Genomic DNA, 12,542 nt, shown 5'->3' on the forward strand with positions numbered 1-12,542 from the left:
AAGACCAGAAACCTAAATTTAAGTACAGCAACCAAGTATTTGTATTACTTAAGTTTTCACCACTTGCGGGTATAACCTACTTAATAAAGTATCTCAGACTATATTGAGAATATATCTCGCTCAAGATGCTCCTTGCATAGACCCATCGTGTAAAAAATTAAATATGTATTTTAAAAAAACAAACACCGCCTCCTTTTTTTCTATTAAACGCTGCTGCTGCTGACGTCAGAGGCTCCGCCATCTTTGACGAGAGCTGCACTGCTTCCCCTCATTGAAGAAGTGAGGAAGACTCCGGCGCAGCACCTTTGCAGCATCGCCGTCACAGCGTCAACACGCACACACAGACACACACAGAGGGGGCTGCTGGTTTAAAAAAGCGAACACATTCCCTCCAGTGCTGACTGCAGGCCGACAACAACAAGCTCGGGTAAGTCTGCTCTCCTTTTCTTTTCTTTTCTTTTCTTTTCCACAATTTGCGCATTGGGTGTCAGTTGCTTAACGCTTGTGGATGAACGGCAGTGATTGGCGGCGGTTCTGATATGTATTTGCGACAGATTCGTCTTATTTTAGAGTGTGAGGAATGGACGATGCGTGACCTCCCGAGCGCAAACGCGCAGTGAGTCGGATGGATGCGCTGCGCAATAATGCGTCGATGCGAGGTGGGCGTTTTCGCTCTTTCAGCACCTCGGATAGCGACGCATCAGTGAAAAGCGAGGATGGGAGGGGAGGGGGCAAGCCGCAATGTTGTCAAATATGATAAATGTATTTGGTTTCCATAGATTATAGTGAGCTACATATCATTTAGGTACACGTGAACCGGCAGCAGTTACACTGACGCCGCATCAAAATGGGCAATCATTAGCACGAAAATGTTTTTGTTTTTTGTTTAAAGAACAGAAAGACCGGGAGAACAGAGTGCATACAAGGTGATTGCGGCGGATGTGCAATAGTAAAGTGCGCCATGGGGAAGTTGACGGGAGGAGGGTAGCCCGTATAAACAGAAAGGAGGGGGCGAGTGTGGGTGGAGGAGCTCCGAATGGGTGCGCACCCGTGACACCCTCGACGCTTGTCGCCGTCAATGAGGACGCCACGCGTGTTCCGTCAAACGCGAGTGGCGGGGGGTGGGGGTGGGGGGGGGGGGGTAGTTGTCAATTAACGCGCTGCGGCTAAGGTGGGAGAAGGAAAAGAATCGCTGCGTTTATGTCACATCCCTAAGTTATGGGTCACCTGTGGGCCACTGTTGCATTATGGGGTGCGCCCCAGATAGATAGATAGATAGATAGATAGATAGATAGATAGATAGATAGATAGATAGATAGATAGATAGATAGATAGATAGATAGATAGATAGATAGATAGATAGATAGATAGATAGATAGATAGATAGATAGATTGATAGATAGATAGATAGATAGATAGATAGATAGATAGATAGATAGATAGATAGATAGATAGATAGATAGATAGATAGATAGATAGATGAGTAAACAGATGTTGTGACGATGTTGTCTGTTTGACACTAGTGGTTCATGTGGTCTGCGACAGGGGTGTAAAAGCAGCGTGTTTATGTCACATTTAAATATAGCCGCCCCGCATTTACGCCAGTAGCAAAATACAGCTCACATTGTGGAGAAGACGCCCTAACCGAGGGGGTGTTAGGATGTGGTTGTCATGACTGCTATACGCAGCTTGCACCGTTTGAACTGCAGGGAGAGCGAGAGGAGGGTGGGAGGGGGGTGATGGGAGGAGTGTGCAGAGCCTGTTGAGCACATTGAGAAAGGGGTTGCTTGCCAGATGAATGGTGACTCACTGATATGATCACCGTGGGTTGGCTTCTCAGAAACACCCTGGTACTGTTACACGCTTACTATACCGCTGCTGAAACGAAGCCCGGATAAACAGTATGATGGATGTTGCTCAATATGAGCCGACTGCGTAGCTGCATTGCCTTTTTGGTGCAGGCTGGTGAATATTTTATGACTTGTAATACAGTTATAGTTCCGTTTGTGCGTGGATGGATTGCTTCGAAATGTAGCATAACAACAAATAAACACTGTAAAAACTAAATAAAAGAAGAATAAAAAATATGGCAAAAATTATTCTTTGTTTTACTGCTTGTTGTTCTATTATACAGGCCACATCATTAGGTACAGCTGCGCAATCAAGGGATGCTGAGGGATGTTTCATTGTTGCAGTTGTTTTTAGATTGCTTGTTTACATGTTAGCAGATGGCATAATAACTATTCCACATGATTTAAGGAAAGTTGGGTGGCTCGTGTAAGAAAGAACCCATGAAGTTTTTGTGACGGTCCGGATGAATTTATTTATTTATTCTCCATTTTTGAGTCACTCAGGGATATACTATACGCACTTTCCTCAGAATGCAGTCTCTTCAGTCCATTAGATGATGATATACAGTAAGAGTAGATTCTCCGGAAAGATTCTAGTTAATACTGACAGACATGCACCCATCCCTTTGCTATACCAGTGATTCCCAATCAGCCTTAATGATCCTTGATAGATTTCCCTAATTTGACTTAATTTGTGCAAAACTCTTATATAGAGATGGGCGTAATAATAAAATGCTCTTCCATTAGATGGCAGAAAGTACAATGAACCCAGACACATTCACAGATAGACCCAGGACCTGCCTTGGATGAGGAAAAGTGCCCTTTCTGTTGTAGCCTCATTTGTAAAAAGTTGTATGTTATTAATTTTTTTATGAAATATACAGAATGCTTCAATTTTATGTAACTTATTCAGAGCAGATTTGCACTGTAACAAATTGACTGTAGAATTTACAAGAAATACATTACTATATATATTTTTTTGTATTTACTGTATATAAATTACAGTTACTTGCTGTATTTCATTTATAGCAATTCCCTGGAATCTAGTCTACAACCGTTTCTTGTATTCTATGTAAAAAATACAGTCTGTCGTTGTAAAATCATCCATCTATTTTCTTTACCGCTTATTCCTCAAAAGGGTCGCTGCAGCCTATCCCAGCTGGATTCGGACAGTAGGCGGGATACACCCTGAACTGGTTGCCAGCCAATCGCAGGGCACACAGAGACGAACAACCATCCACTCTCACAATCACACCTAGGGACAATTTAGAGTGCTCTGTTAACCTGCCATGCATGTCTTTGGAATGTGGGAGGAGACCGGAGCACCCGGAGAAAACCCACGCAGGCACAGTGAGAACATGCATCCATCTAAGAAGGCTGAAGCCCAGACTCGATCTCACGCCCTGAACACTGGGAGGCGGACGTGCTCACCAGCCAACCACCGTGCCACCCTTGTTGTAAAATAAATCCTCGTTCTGCAGCCGAGCGCATAAATTAACGTTAACTAATGTTGCAGTTTTATCTGAGAAAATAGAAATGCGATGTGAAGACGATGCAGACTGCCCTTGCGCTCAAATATTTTTCTTGTCCTTGCTCCGATGACAATACAGGGTCCGCTATTTGCTTCTTCTGCTATAGAGATACCCAAAATCCAACAATCTTTACAGTATTTACCTGTAATCCACATATAATACCTGCCAAAACATAGTTGCTGTAAAATTGACAGTATTTTACTGCTAATTATAAAGCAAATTACTGTACTTTGTTTTTACCTACAATGCGTTGCCGTATACAGTTAAATACTGTAAAATTAAAAAACAAGAACATTTTGTAATTTTTTACTTTAGATTTTACAGAAATTTGTTACAGTGTGGGTAAATTAAAAATAAGCAAAACAAAACATTTGTTCCACTAATTTTATATAGTGTGTCAGGCGATTACATTTTTTTAATCGTAATTAATCACATGACTTCAATAATTAAATGTGTACAATAAAATGTACAATAAAATAAAATAAAAAGTTTTCATATTTGAAAAAAATATTTGAAAAAAAGTTAAACTTATAGAAATATGGCTGCATATTTTAGTCATTGATACAGTAACTTCATAATAAATCATAACATTTAGTTAAAATTAAAAAGAAGTACTGTACTGTAAAAAAAACAAGTGTGATATTGATATGTGTTGAGGTCATTTTTCTGCCACTCGATGGCAGAACTGCATTTCTAAGACATTGGTGACAGCTCAGTGCATTTTTCTTTTCATATTAAGAGCTATCTAATCTTTAACATGAAGTAACTCAAAGTAAATTCTGCACATACTTAAAATGGTAAAATACAACATGACCCCTGTCTCCACAAATATATGCATAAGTATTACATTTATTGCTAATAAATTTGACGTGGACGTGTCTGCTGCATTGCGACTGGAATTCCCCCAGTACAGGCTTTCCATGAAAGGGGCAGTCATCAATCGCGAGACGAGATCATCATTTCAGTATTTCTGTTTGCTGTTTTTTTCTTGTGTAAAATGGGTGATTTGGCTAACTAAAACACTGTTTTATATTACTTGTCTTCATTAGGATCACGTGAGAATTAAAACTATAGGCGAAATTCAAGGTACCTTGGACTAGCCACCAGCCGATCACAGGCCAAGATTTGAACAACGCACCTCAGAACTAAGAGGCAGACGTACCAGCCACTAGTGCACCATGCGGTCTATAGAAAACAAGGCAAATTGCTTTTAAACCTTGGCAGAAGTCTTCATTTCATCGGCTGCCATTGCAGTCTATCGCTGCAAAAGCAGTTTTAATACAGCTATTATATTGCATTTGCTGTGCAATATAAGTAAATTATTAATAATAAATGTTACTCGTCATCGATTCTTTTGCATTCTACTGGCAGGACCAAGATGGCTATTGTTTTTCTTTTTACATAATGGATACACTATTTCGGAGTGTGTGTCTTTTTTGTTGTTGTTTTTTTTTTATACTCCTGCCGCATGGAAAGCAGCATATGGGGGTCTAGCGATATTGACGCTTGAGGTGAAAAGCAAGCAAGGGCATTTTAAGTGCCCTAGTTCCAAGAACTTGACCACTGGCCACTTTTTTTTTTAAAGTGCTGCGGTTGAACTTGTGAGCTAACTGCAGCAGTTCCATTTTTGGATGCATGACGAACATGATCATGCTAATGAATACAGCATGCCTTGTACTATCTGATTGTCACCCTGAATGTGTTGAGTTATGCCAGGTTTAGTCCCAAATAACCATTCACCCTTCTGTGCTCAAGGTCTTTAAGAATCTGGGAGGAAACTGGAGCACCCCAAGAAAAACCAAGCAATTACAGAGAGAACATACAACACCACACAGCCAAGATTCAAATACCAAACCTAAAAATTGTGTAGCATTTATATGGGTAACTCCAGATATCAACACAAAGTCTCTAGTAACACAACAACAGAAATGAGGATAATAATCAGATTTATTAGTTAAGTATGTAAAAACAAACAAGAATTTTTTCTTCAGCGTCACAACGCACTAGAGAAACACTAAAAATAACAATGACCAACCAAGGGAGACAGAAGGAGAAGTCTAGCGGTTTGCTAATTAGTGCCCCGAGTTCCTTAGATAAATAAAACAAAACAAAAATCGAAACATGAAGAAGGAGGGAGAAAAAAAACGAAGGTATGATCTGTGCTTTTCAAAGGGGAGCACAGTATGGAGCTGGGAAAAAAACTCTATCAAAAATCTGATTAAATGTTTACCTGCATTGTAAATATAATATACAATATACAAATATATTTATATCATTTGTGTCTGGATTTGGTGCGTTCAGCGCATGAAAAATACACAAAATAATGTGTAACATTTCACAATATTATATCCAGCAAATTCACGCCCCCCGGGGTATATATCGTCTGATTCCACATTACTTACAGTATTGCACAATTTACCGTTAAATTTAAACATTTCCCCGCTCATCTTCAACGGGATTTACATTTACATTTTTTGTAACTTTTCTCTCTTTAGCTTGTTGAGGCTTGACATGTACTCAACGATAGCGGAATTGAAACATACTTTAAAATATGCATGGCAATTGCTATATTTTTGATTTTTAACCTATATATGAAATCTTTTAGTTCCCAGTAAATCAGCAAGACACCCTTCAATACTATTTCACAACACTTCAGCAAGTCCACTCTAGCACAGTGGGTAGTGCTGTGGAGCTTTGATTTGAAACCCTCCCACTTATACTGGATGCACCTCAAGTTATTTGTTCATTTATCATTCAACTACAATTAATCATTTGTAATTTTCATTTACCTTTCAATTTACTTCATAAGCATTCCACATGCATTCAAATATTATCATTCAGCATTCCCACTCAATTTCTCCAGAAATTGCACTTAGTCTAGTTGACTGCAAAGGATTTCCTTTTAAAACTAGACATGGGATGACAGGAAAGCAACACTGCAATAGTCAAGGTGAAACGTCACAAACGCATGAATTATGATCTCTCTGTCACTAGAGGATGGAATGGCTCGTATCTTAGCGATATTGTGAGATGACACAACACAGTTCTGGTAATGTTCTTGATGTACATTTGAAAGGGGAGAGTTGAGTCAAATACAACACCTCGGATTTTTTGGTGAGTCACTTTGGGTAATAGAACATTTATCAAGCATGTATAGATGCTAAACAATAAAGGGCTAAGAATTGATCCCTGTGGAACTCCGCAGGTGACATTACAATACTCAGAGGTCACACGACCAAGAAATCGCTGTGCCTGTAATACCAACACACGTTTCAACACACGTTGGTAGCATGTTATGATTGACAGTGTCAAAAGCAGCACTGAGATCAGGTAATAGTATCGATGAGGTGTTGGGAGTCTTTTGCTAGGGATGTTGTAGTGACACAGTTTTGATTTAAAAGTCAAGTTATTAAACTGTAAATAATGTCAGTAAAATGTCTAGACAGGTTAATAATAATAATAATAATAAATTGGAACTGTTTTTATATGTAAAGAATTTCCTTTGTTAGTCAGTGGTACACTCAATGTAGCATCAATCAATTTATTGATATTTTCTGAAAATATTTTCTTTTTTTAAGAAGTTTTTGTGAACCTAAACGCTGAGATGCTGCGAAAATGTTATTTCAGGATGAAAGGCAGTTGCAGCTTCTTTTTTTTCTGTGTCCAGTCAGCCCTCTCAGGACAGCCTCTCGCTCTCTCGCAGACACGCTCAGCATATAAACAAAAAACGGAGAAACAAAATGGCTGCTCCCGAGGCGCCAGAGCTGCAGTAGTGCGAATACAGGAAATGCATGCGAGCCTCATCAGACAGCATTCTACTTGGATAGAATTCTTAGAAAGGAGTTGGCCAATGATGATGTAGTGATAAATACAGTGGATGTATTTTTTTCCCCCAGTATTCAGAGTAAATCAGGCAAGATAATCGTTCTGTTGATTGTTTTGAAATTGCTCCCCAAATGTCTTATTTTTCACTAAAGTGTTCAACTAATATTTTTAAAAATACTCTCTATACGTATACTGCATTCATGTGATAGTTATCTTTGAGGAGGGGCGGAGCTACCCTGGGAATACACAGGCATCAATATTTCCAAGGGCTCCCAAATGCCTCATAAGAACTGATTAGTAAAGAGTTCTTCTATTTAAAACAATTACAATTATTTTTGTATTAATTCACACACTTAAAAGCAGTTCAAAAATACTTACATTTATATTGTTAGTTTCAACTGCTCCGCCCTTTCTTGTCACGCAATGAAGTAGTCCAGAAGTTATCCAGGCAAACAAAAAAAAAAAGGAGAAGATGGTCCGGGGAAAATATATATTTTTTAAATCAAAGCTAGCAAAATTATTTTTCACATTGACAACGAATATGATTCACCAACAACAGCAAGAGCCAGTTGCACTTGCCAGTGCATGTACATGTAGTATACGAGTATTAAAGCGACTCAAGTGGTAAACGTTGATTCATGTTTTCATTCCCACGCCTTAGTCGATGTAAACATTGACATCCAAAATCTTTTCAGCCCCATGACTGGGGACTCCCAAATGACTAAATATACCCCTTTGAGGCAGATCTACCAAGATGACGCCATCCTACTTTCTGTCCTGTCTAACTATGCTTATGATTATTATTCATTTGAATAATGAAATGTATTATTGAGAAATCTTGGAAACATACTTAATCCATCTCTTTGCACCAGCACTCTCATATCACAATTCCAGAAAGCATCAATATTATACAAAACTTCTCAAATTCTTCCTCTTATTGAAAGGAACCCTGACTGTCATGACAATTTAGCTCTATATCTTTTATTTGGTTGTTACTAACATAACTACGAGATTCATTTTTTCAAAAATCATTTCCAGTTAAATACATTTTGTAGAAACTTTATTTGGACGTACACCGTCATTCTTATTTACGTTGCAACGCATTCAGTGCGTAATGAGGTAGAATGGCGGCAGGCTCTCTGCTGAGCAATGTGAAACGCCAATAAAGAAAACAAGGTATGTCTCCGTAGCGTTCCTAAAGGGACAATCGAAATTCTTGAATGCGTCTGGTGAATGATGAGAGCACGGCATGGGGGAGGGTGACACATACCGATCGCATGTTGTTTCTTTAGGAACGCTACGGAGACATACCTTGCTTTGCATTGAATGCGTTGTGACGTAAATAACAATGGCGGCGGACGTCCAAATAAAGTTTCTAAAAAATGTATTAAACTGGAAATGTTTTTGGGAAAAATGAATCTCACAACCAAATAAATAACAAATAACATAGAGCAAACTTGTCATTACAGTCGCTATTCCTTTTAATGTTTTAAGATTATCAATGAAATGTAAATATCAGAAAAATGCTACCTGGCCGCTGTGTGGAAAAAGTAGACTGAAACCTAATAACTGAAATGAAATATTTTATGTTTGGTTTTGTTTATAACTGGCAATGAGTCTTTCCCACTTCTGTGGAGATATTTTGGCCCACTTTTCCTGGCAGAATTGTTTTAATTCAGCAAAAAATGAAGGGTTCTCGAGCATGGAACGACCAAGGTCGTGCCATAGCATGTCACAGCATATCAATCGGACTCAAGTCCAGATTTTTACTAGCTCATCCCTAAACCATTTGGGGGGAGAGCAGACTTCATGGTTCAATCAATCACAGCAAAGTCGTCCAGGTCCTGAAGTACCAAAGCAGTCCCAGAACATCACACTACTAACATGTTTGACTGATGGTATGATGTTCTTTTTCCAAAATGCTGTTACATTTGTTCAACTTTTATCCTGGAAATCATTCAGATGGGTTATTTGTTTTTCTGCAAAAGCAAAATGAGCCTTAATGTTAGGAAGTTCCATCACCTCATTTAAGACTGTTTCTCTTTTCTTGTTTGTTAGTTTTTTCCCCCCTTGATTATTTTATCATTTTAGTTCTTGGTTCTATTTCCTATCACAGTAGGTAGAGTTTTTCTTATTTTATTTTATTTTCCCAAATAGATTAGAAAACAAACATGCACAAAATCAAAACATGATTGTGTACTGTGTGTGTTTTATCAGTTCATATTAACCTCTAAGCTGCACAAAGAACTCACCAAATTTTTTCTTTTTTTTTCTTTAGTTCAATTTCAAATTGTTAAAGGTTACAACCTTCATTTTATTGACTGATTGAACGAGGTTATCATCGGTTATCCTGATAAATTAACATAAATCGATGTGGTGCTCTGCAGGCTCGGCTCACAATTAATTTAAATATCAAATTTGAGTCTCCTTCAATTAATGACTCAATTGATGATTAATTGAATAATTAACAATTATTAATTGAATAATTAATTGGACCAAATTACCCTCTATTGCAGAGTCATGAAAGGAGACGTGCAGTTCTTTAGATGTCGTCCTGGGTTCCTTTGTGATCTCCTGGATGAGTCATTGCTGTGCTTTTGGGGGAAATTTCTGTAGGCCGGCCACCCCCGGGAAAGTTCACCACTGTTACATATTTTCTTCATTTGTGGATGATGGATTGCTGAAGTCCGAAAGCTTTAGAACTTCTTTGAAACCCTTTGCAGGATGATAAGTGTCCATTACTCTATTTCTCATATGTTTTGGAATTTTGGGGGGAATTTTGTTGTAGCTTTTTGAAATCTTTTGGCCGACTTTTTAGTCTTTCTAACGCAAACATGTCATGTTCTTGATCGAATTTACAGTATCGTAACTTATTGCTATTATCTTGCTTAGGGGCATTAAAAAAAAATGTCATCAAAGTGTAATTTGATCTTTTCTAGTGTGTGTATATGTTGAGTGTATTATCCTCTGGACAAGCCTAATTGCTTTTTAATGTCTATGATTTTATGACTTCTCAAATATTTAACATGCTGTGAAGTGGCCTGGCTACTTGCAGGTTGGGAATTAAGTCATCTGCTTAAGTGATGGAATCAATCAAAAACTTGATAATGACTTAACTTGATATTCGATAAATCAATATCTTGATCATCTGCGGCCGAATGTATTCTGGGGATGGGAATTAATAAGCTTCGGCTTCATCCCGTCAGCCCTTTTTCTTTTCGGGGGTAACTATACATGTTGTAAACTGCATGTTGAAAATTGTCACAATGATTGTCTGAAAGGAAAAATAAACAAATAAAAACATAACAAATTGCCCGAATTACTGATTGTGGATTTATTAATGTATTTTAGCTCAAGTCGGAATAATCATCTTTTATCATCTTCCCCAGCTGCTCCTGAAGGGAAATGGAAAGCATCAATATTGATTAAGGCGTTATGGATTGATTTTTGCTAAGGGTTTGCTAAAACATCAGGAAATTTGCTGAGGCAATGCTTGGAATGATTTTCAACTTGCAAGGAGGTCAAAAGACACAATTACTACTGTGGGAGTTTGTGTTCGGGTTATTTAGCGTTGGATTTGTCATTAAAGTTAGTTTTCATTTTGGCTTTTGTTTTATAAATTCAGTTAGTTATGATTAGTTTTTAGAGCAAGTTTGTTAGTTTTCATTAGTTTTTTAATGCTTCGTTTTATTTAATTTATTTTTAGTATTTTTTGAGTGTAAGATAATTGATCATTTGATCATTAAAAAAACAGTAAGTTATCATTTTCAAATAACTGACCTTTCCTTTTTTGAAGCTACGGATGCACAGCAATACCAAAATTAATAAATTTTAAATGAATCCTGATTGCTCATGCATGATATTAATTGACAACAGACTTTTTCGCTGTAATTGTAGTTATCTTTAGTTAGTTAAGATGTAGTTTCAATTAGCTTTTGGCTTTCTTTTATTGTGTTGAAGAAAATGTTTTTTCAATTTTAGTTTGAACTACTTTGTACTTAGTTTTTGGCAACTAACTAACTACAATAACATTGGTTGGAATACACGTTTGGTTATTTATTTATTTATTTATTTATTTTTGCGTATGCCTCTCTCCTCTCAAGAGAAGAGCTGGATCAGGGGCCGGCATCTCGGTGCCAATAATCAGATTGAGATCATCAAAAATGCCCTTGAGTTCACTTTCCATCTTCCTTTTACTGGCATCCACATCATTCCCTTAAGGAGGCAATCAATTAAATGATGAGACTGTTTACAGCATCGTGTTTTCTTTGCAAATCCTTGAATTAATGTGGCTTGTGCCTAAAGTGTAATATGCCTAGAAGGAAAGACTCAGTTTGATTTTTTGGGGGGAATTTTTATTTCCATTCATATACAGAAACAAAAATTAAAATCAAATTAGAAATCATAAAGATAATAATATTTTGTGGTGAAAATTCAAATGTCCAAGAATCCATGTCACAGTTGTCAGCTGTGCATGTGTGCGAGAAAGAGAGCTGAATAAGGGATGGGGGTTCAGGGGTTCTCTGGTCAATAATGCATGGAAGTCTCTGACAAGCGCTCCGTTGAGATGGCGCGCCAGCACTTAATGCCAGCTCCTCTCTGGAGAGTGAGCTCGAGCCAAAGTGACACTGAGGCGTATTGTGTCATGTTACATCACTGTTATTAGTCAAGGTTGTAAATATAGCACTTTGTTAATATTATATACTGTCATAATGTGCAGTAACAGACACTTTCACCACAAAGCACTTAGGAGAAGGACGTTGCTGATTATCTAAGCCCCCCCCCCAAATACTCATTAGATTTGAATTTATATATAATTTCATCAAAAGTGGTGCAAAAGAAAGCTGAATCCATTAATCAGCAGTCTCTATTGTAATGCACACCAGATCTGACCTTCAGAGGATTTTTCAAGTACTGCATTAATTTGTAAAAAAAAAAAAAAAAATTAAAAATCAGGATTTTACCCCCTAAAAATATAAAGAGAAAAGTTATATGAAATGTTGGAAAATAATTATCAAATTATATGAGAATAGATTTTTGATTAAACAATACAGACAAAATATTGAGATGATAATTACATTGATATGAGAAAAAAAGCAGAAAAGTCAGACTAATCTTACAGTAAACCTGCTCAGACCACGTCTAAAGCTTGGCACAAGGTCTTATGCAATTTTATTGAATTTGATCAGCGTGCAAGCAGACAGATACTGAGGTTACATTTACATTTTTTTTTAAATGTACAGTATTTATAAATGTAGCATATATTTTTTTAGAATTAGCATGTATAGCAAGTATTTGTTTACATAACCTATAGTTAGTCCTCTGCACTCCAGTG

General features: G+C 37.5%; 1 protein-coding gene across 1 annotated transcript in view; it reads left to right on the plus strand.

The window, feature by feature from the left end:
* Positions 1–241: 241 nt before the first annotated feature.
* snap25a (synaptosome associated protein 25a) overlaps positions 242–12,542 on the plus strand; it is a 43,622-nt gene continuing 31,321 nt past the window's right edge. Inside the window, exon 1 of the mRNA XM_086060711.1 lies at positions 242–427. The gene's annotated coding sequence lies outside the window, so the exon portion shown is untranslated. The remainder of the gene's footprint in view (positions 428–12,542) is intronic.

Source organism: Leptonotus elevatus, chromosome 18, assembly GCF_054856555.1.
Source record: "Leptonotus elevatus isolate MCC_2025b chromosome 18, RoL_Lele_1.0, whole genome shotgun sequence".
Classification (NCBI taxonomy): Eukaryota; Metazoa; Chordata; class Actinopteri; order Syngnathiformes; family Syngnathidae; genus Leptonotus; species Leptonotus elevatus.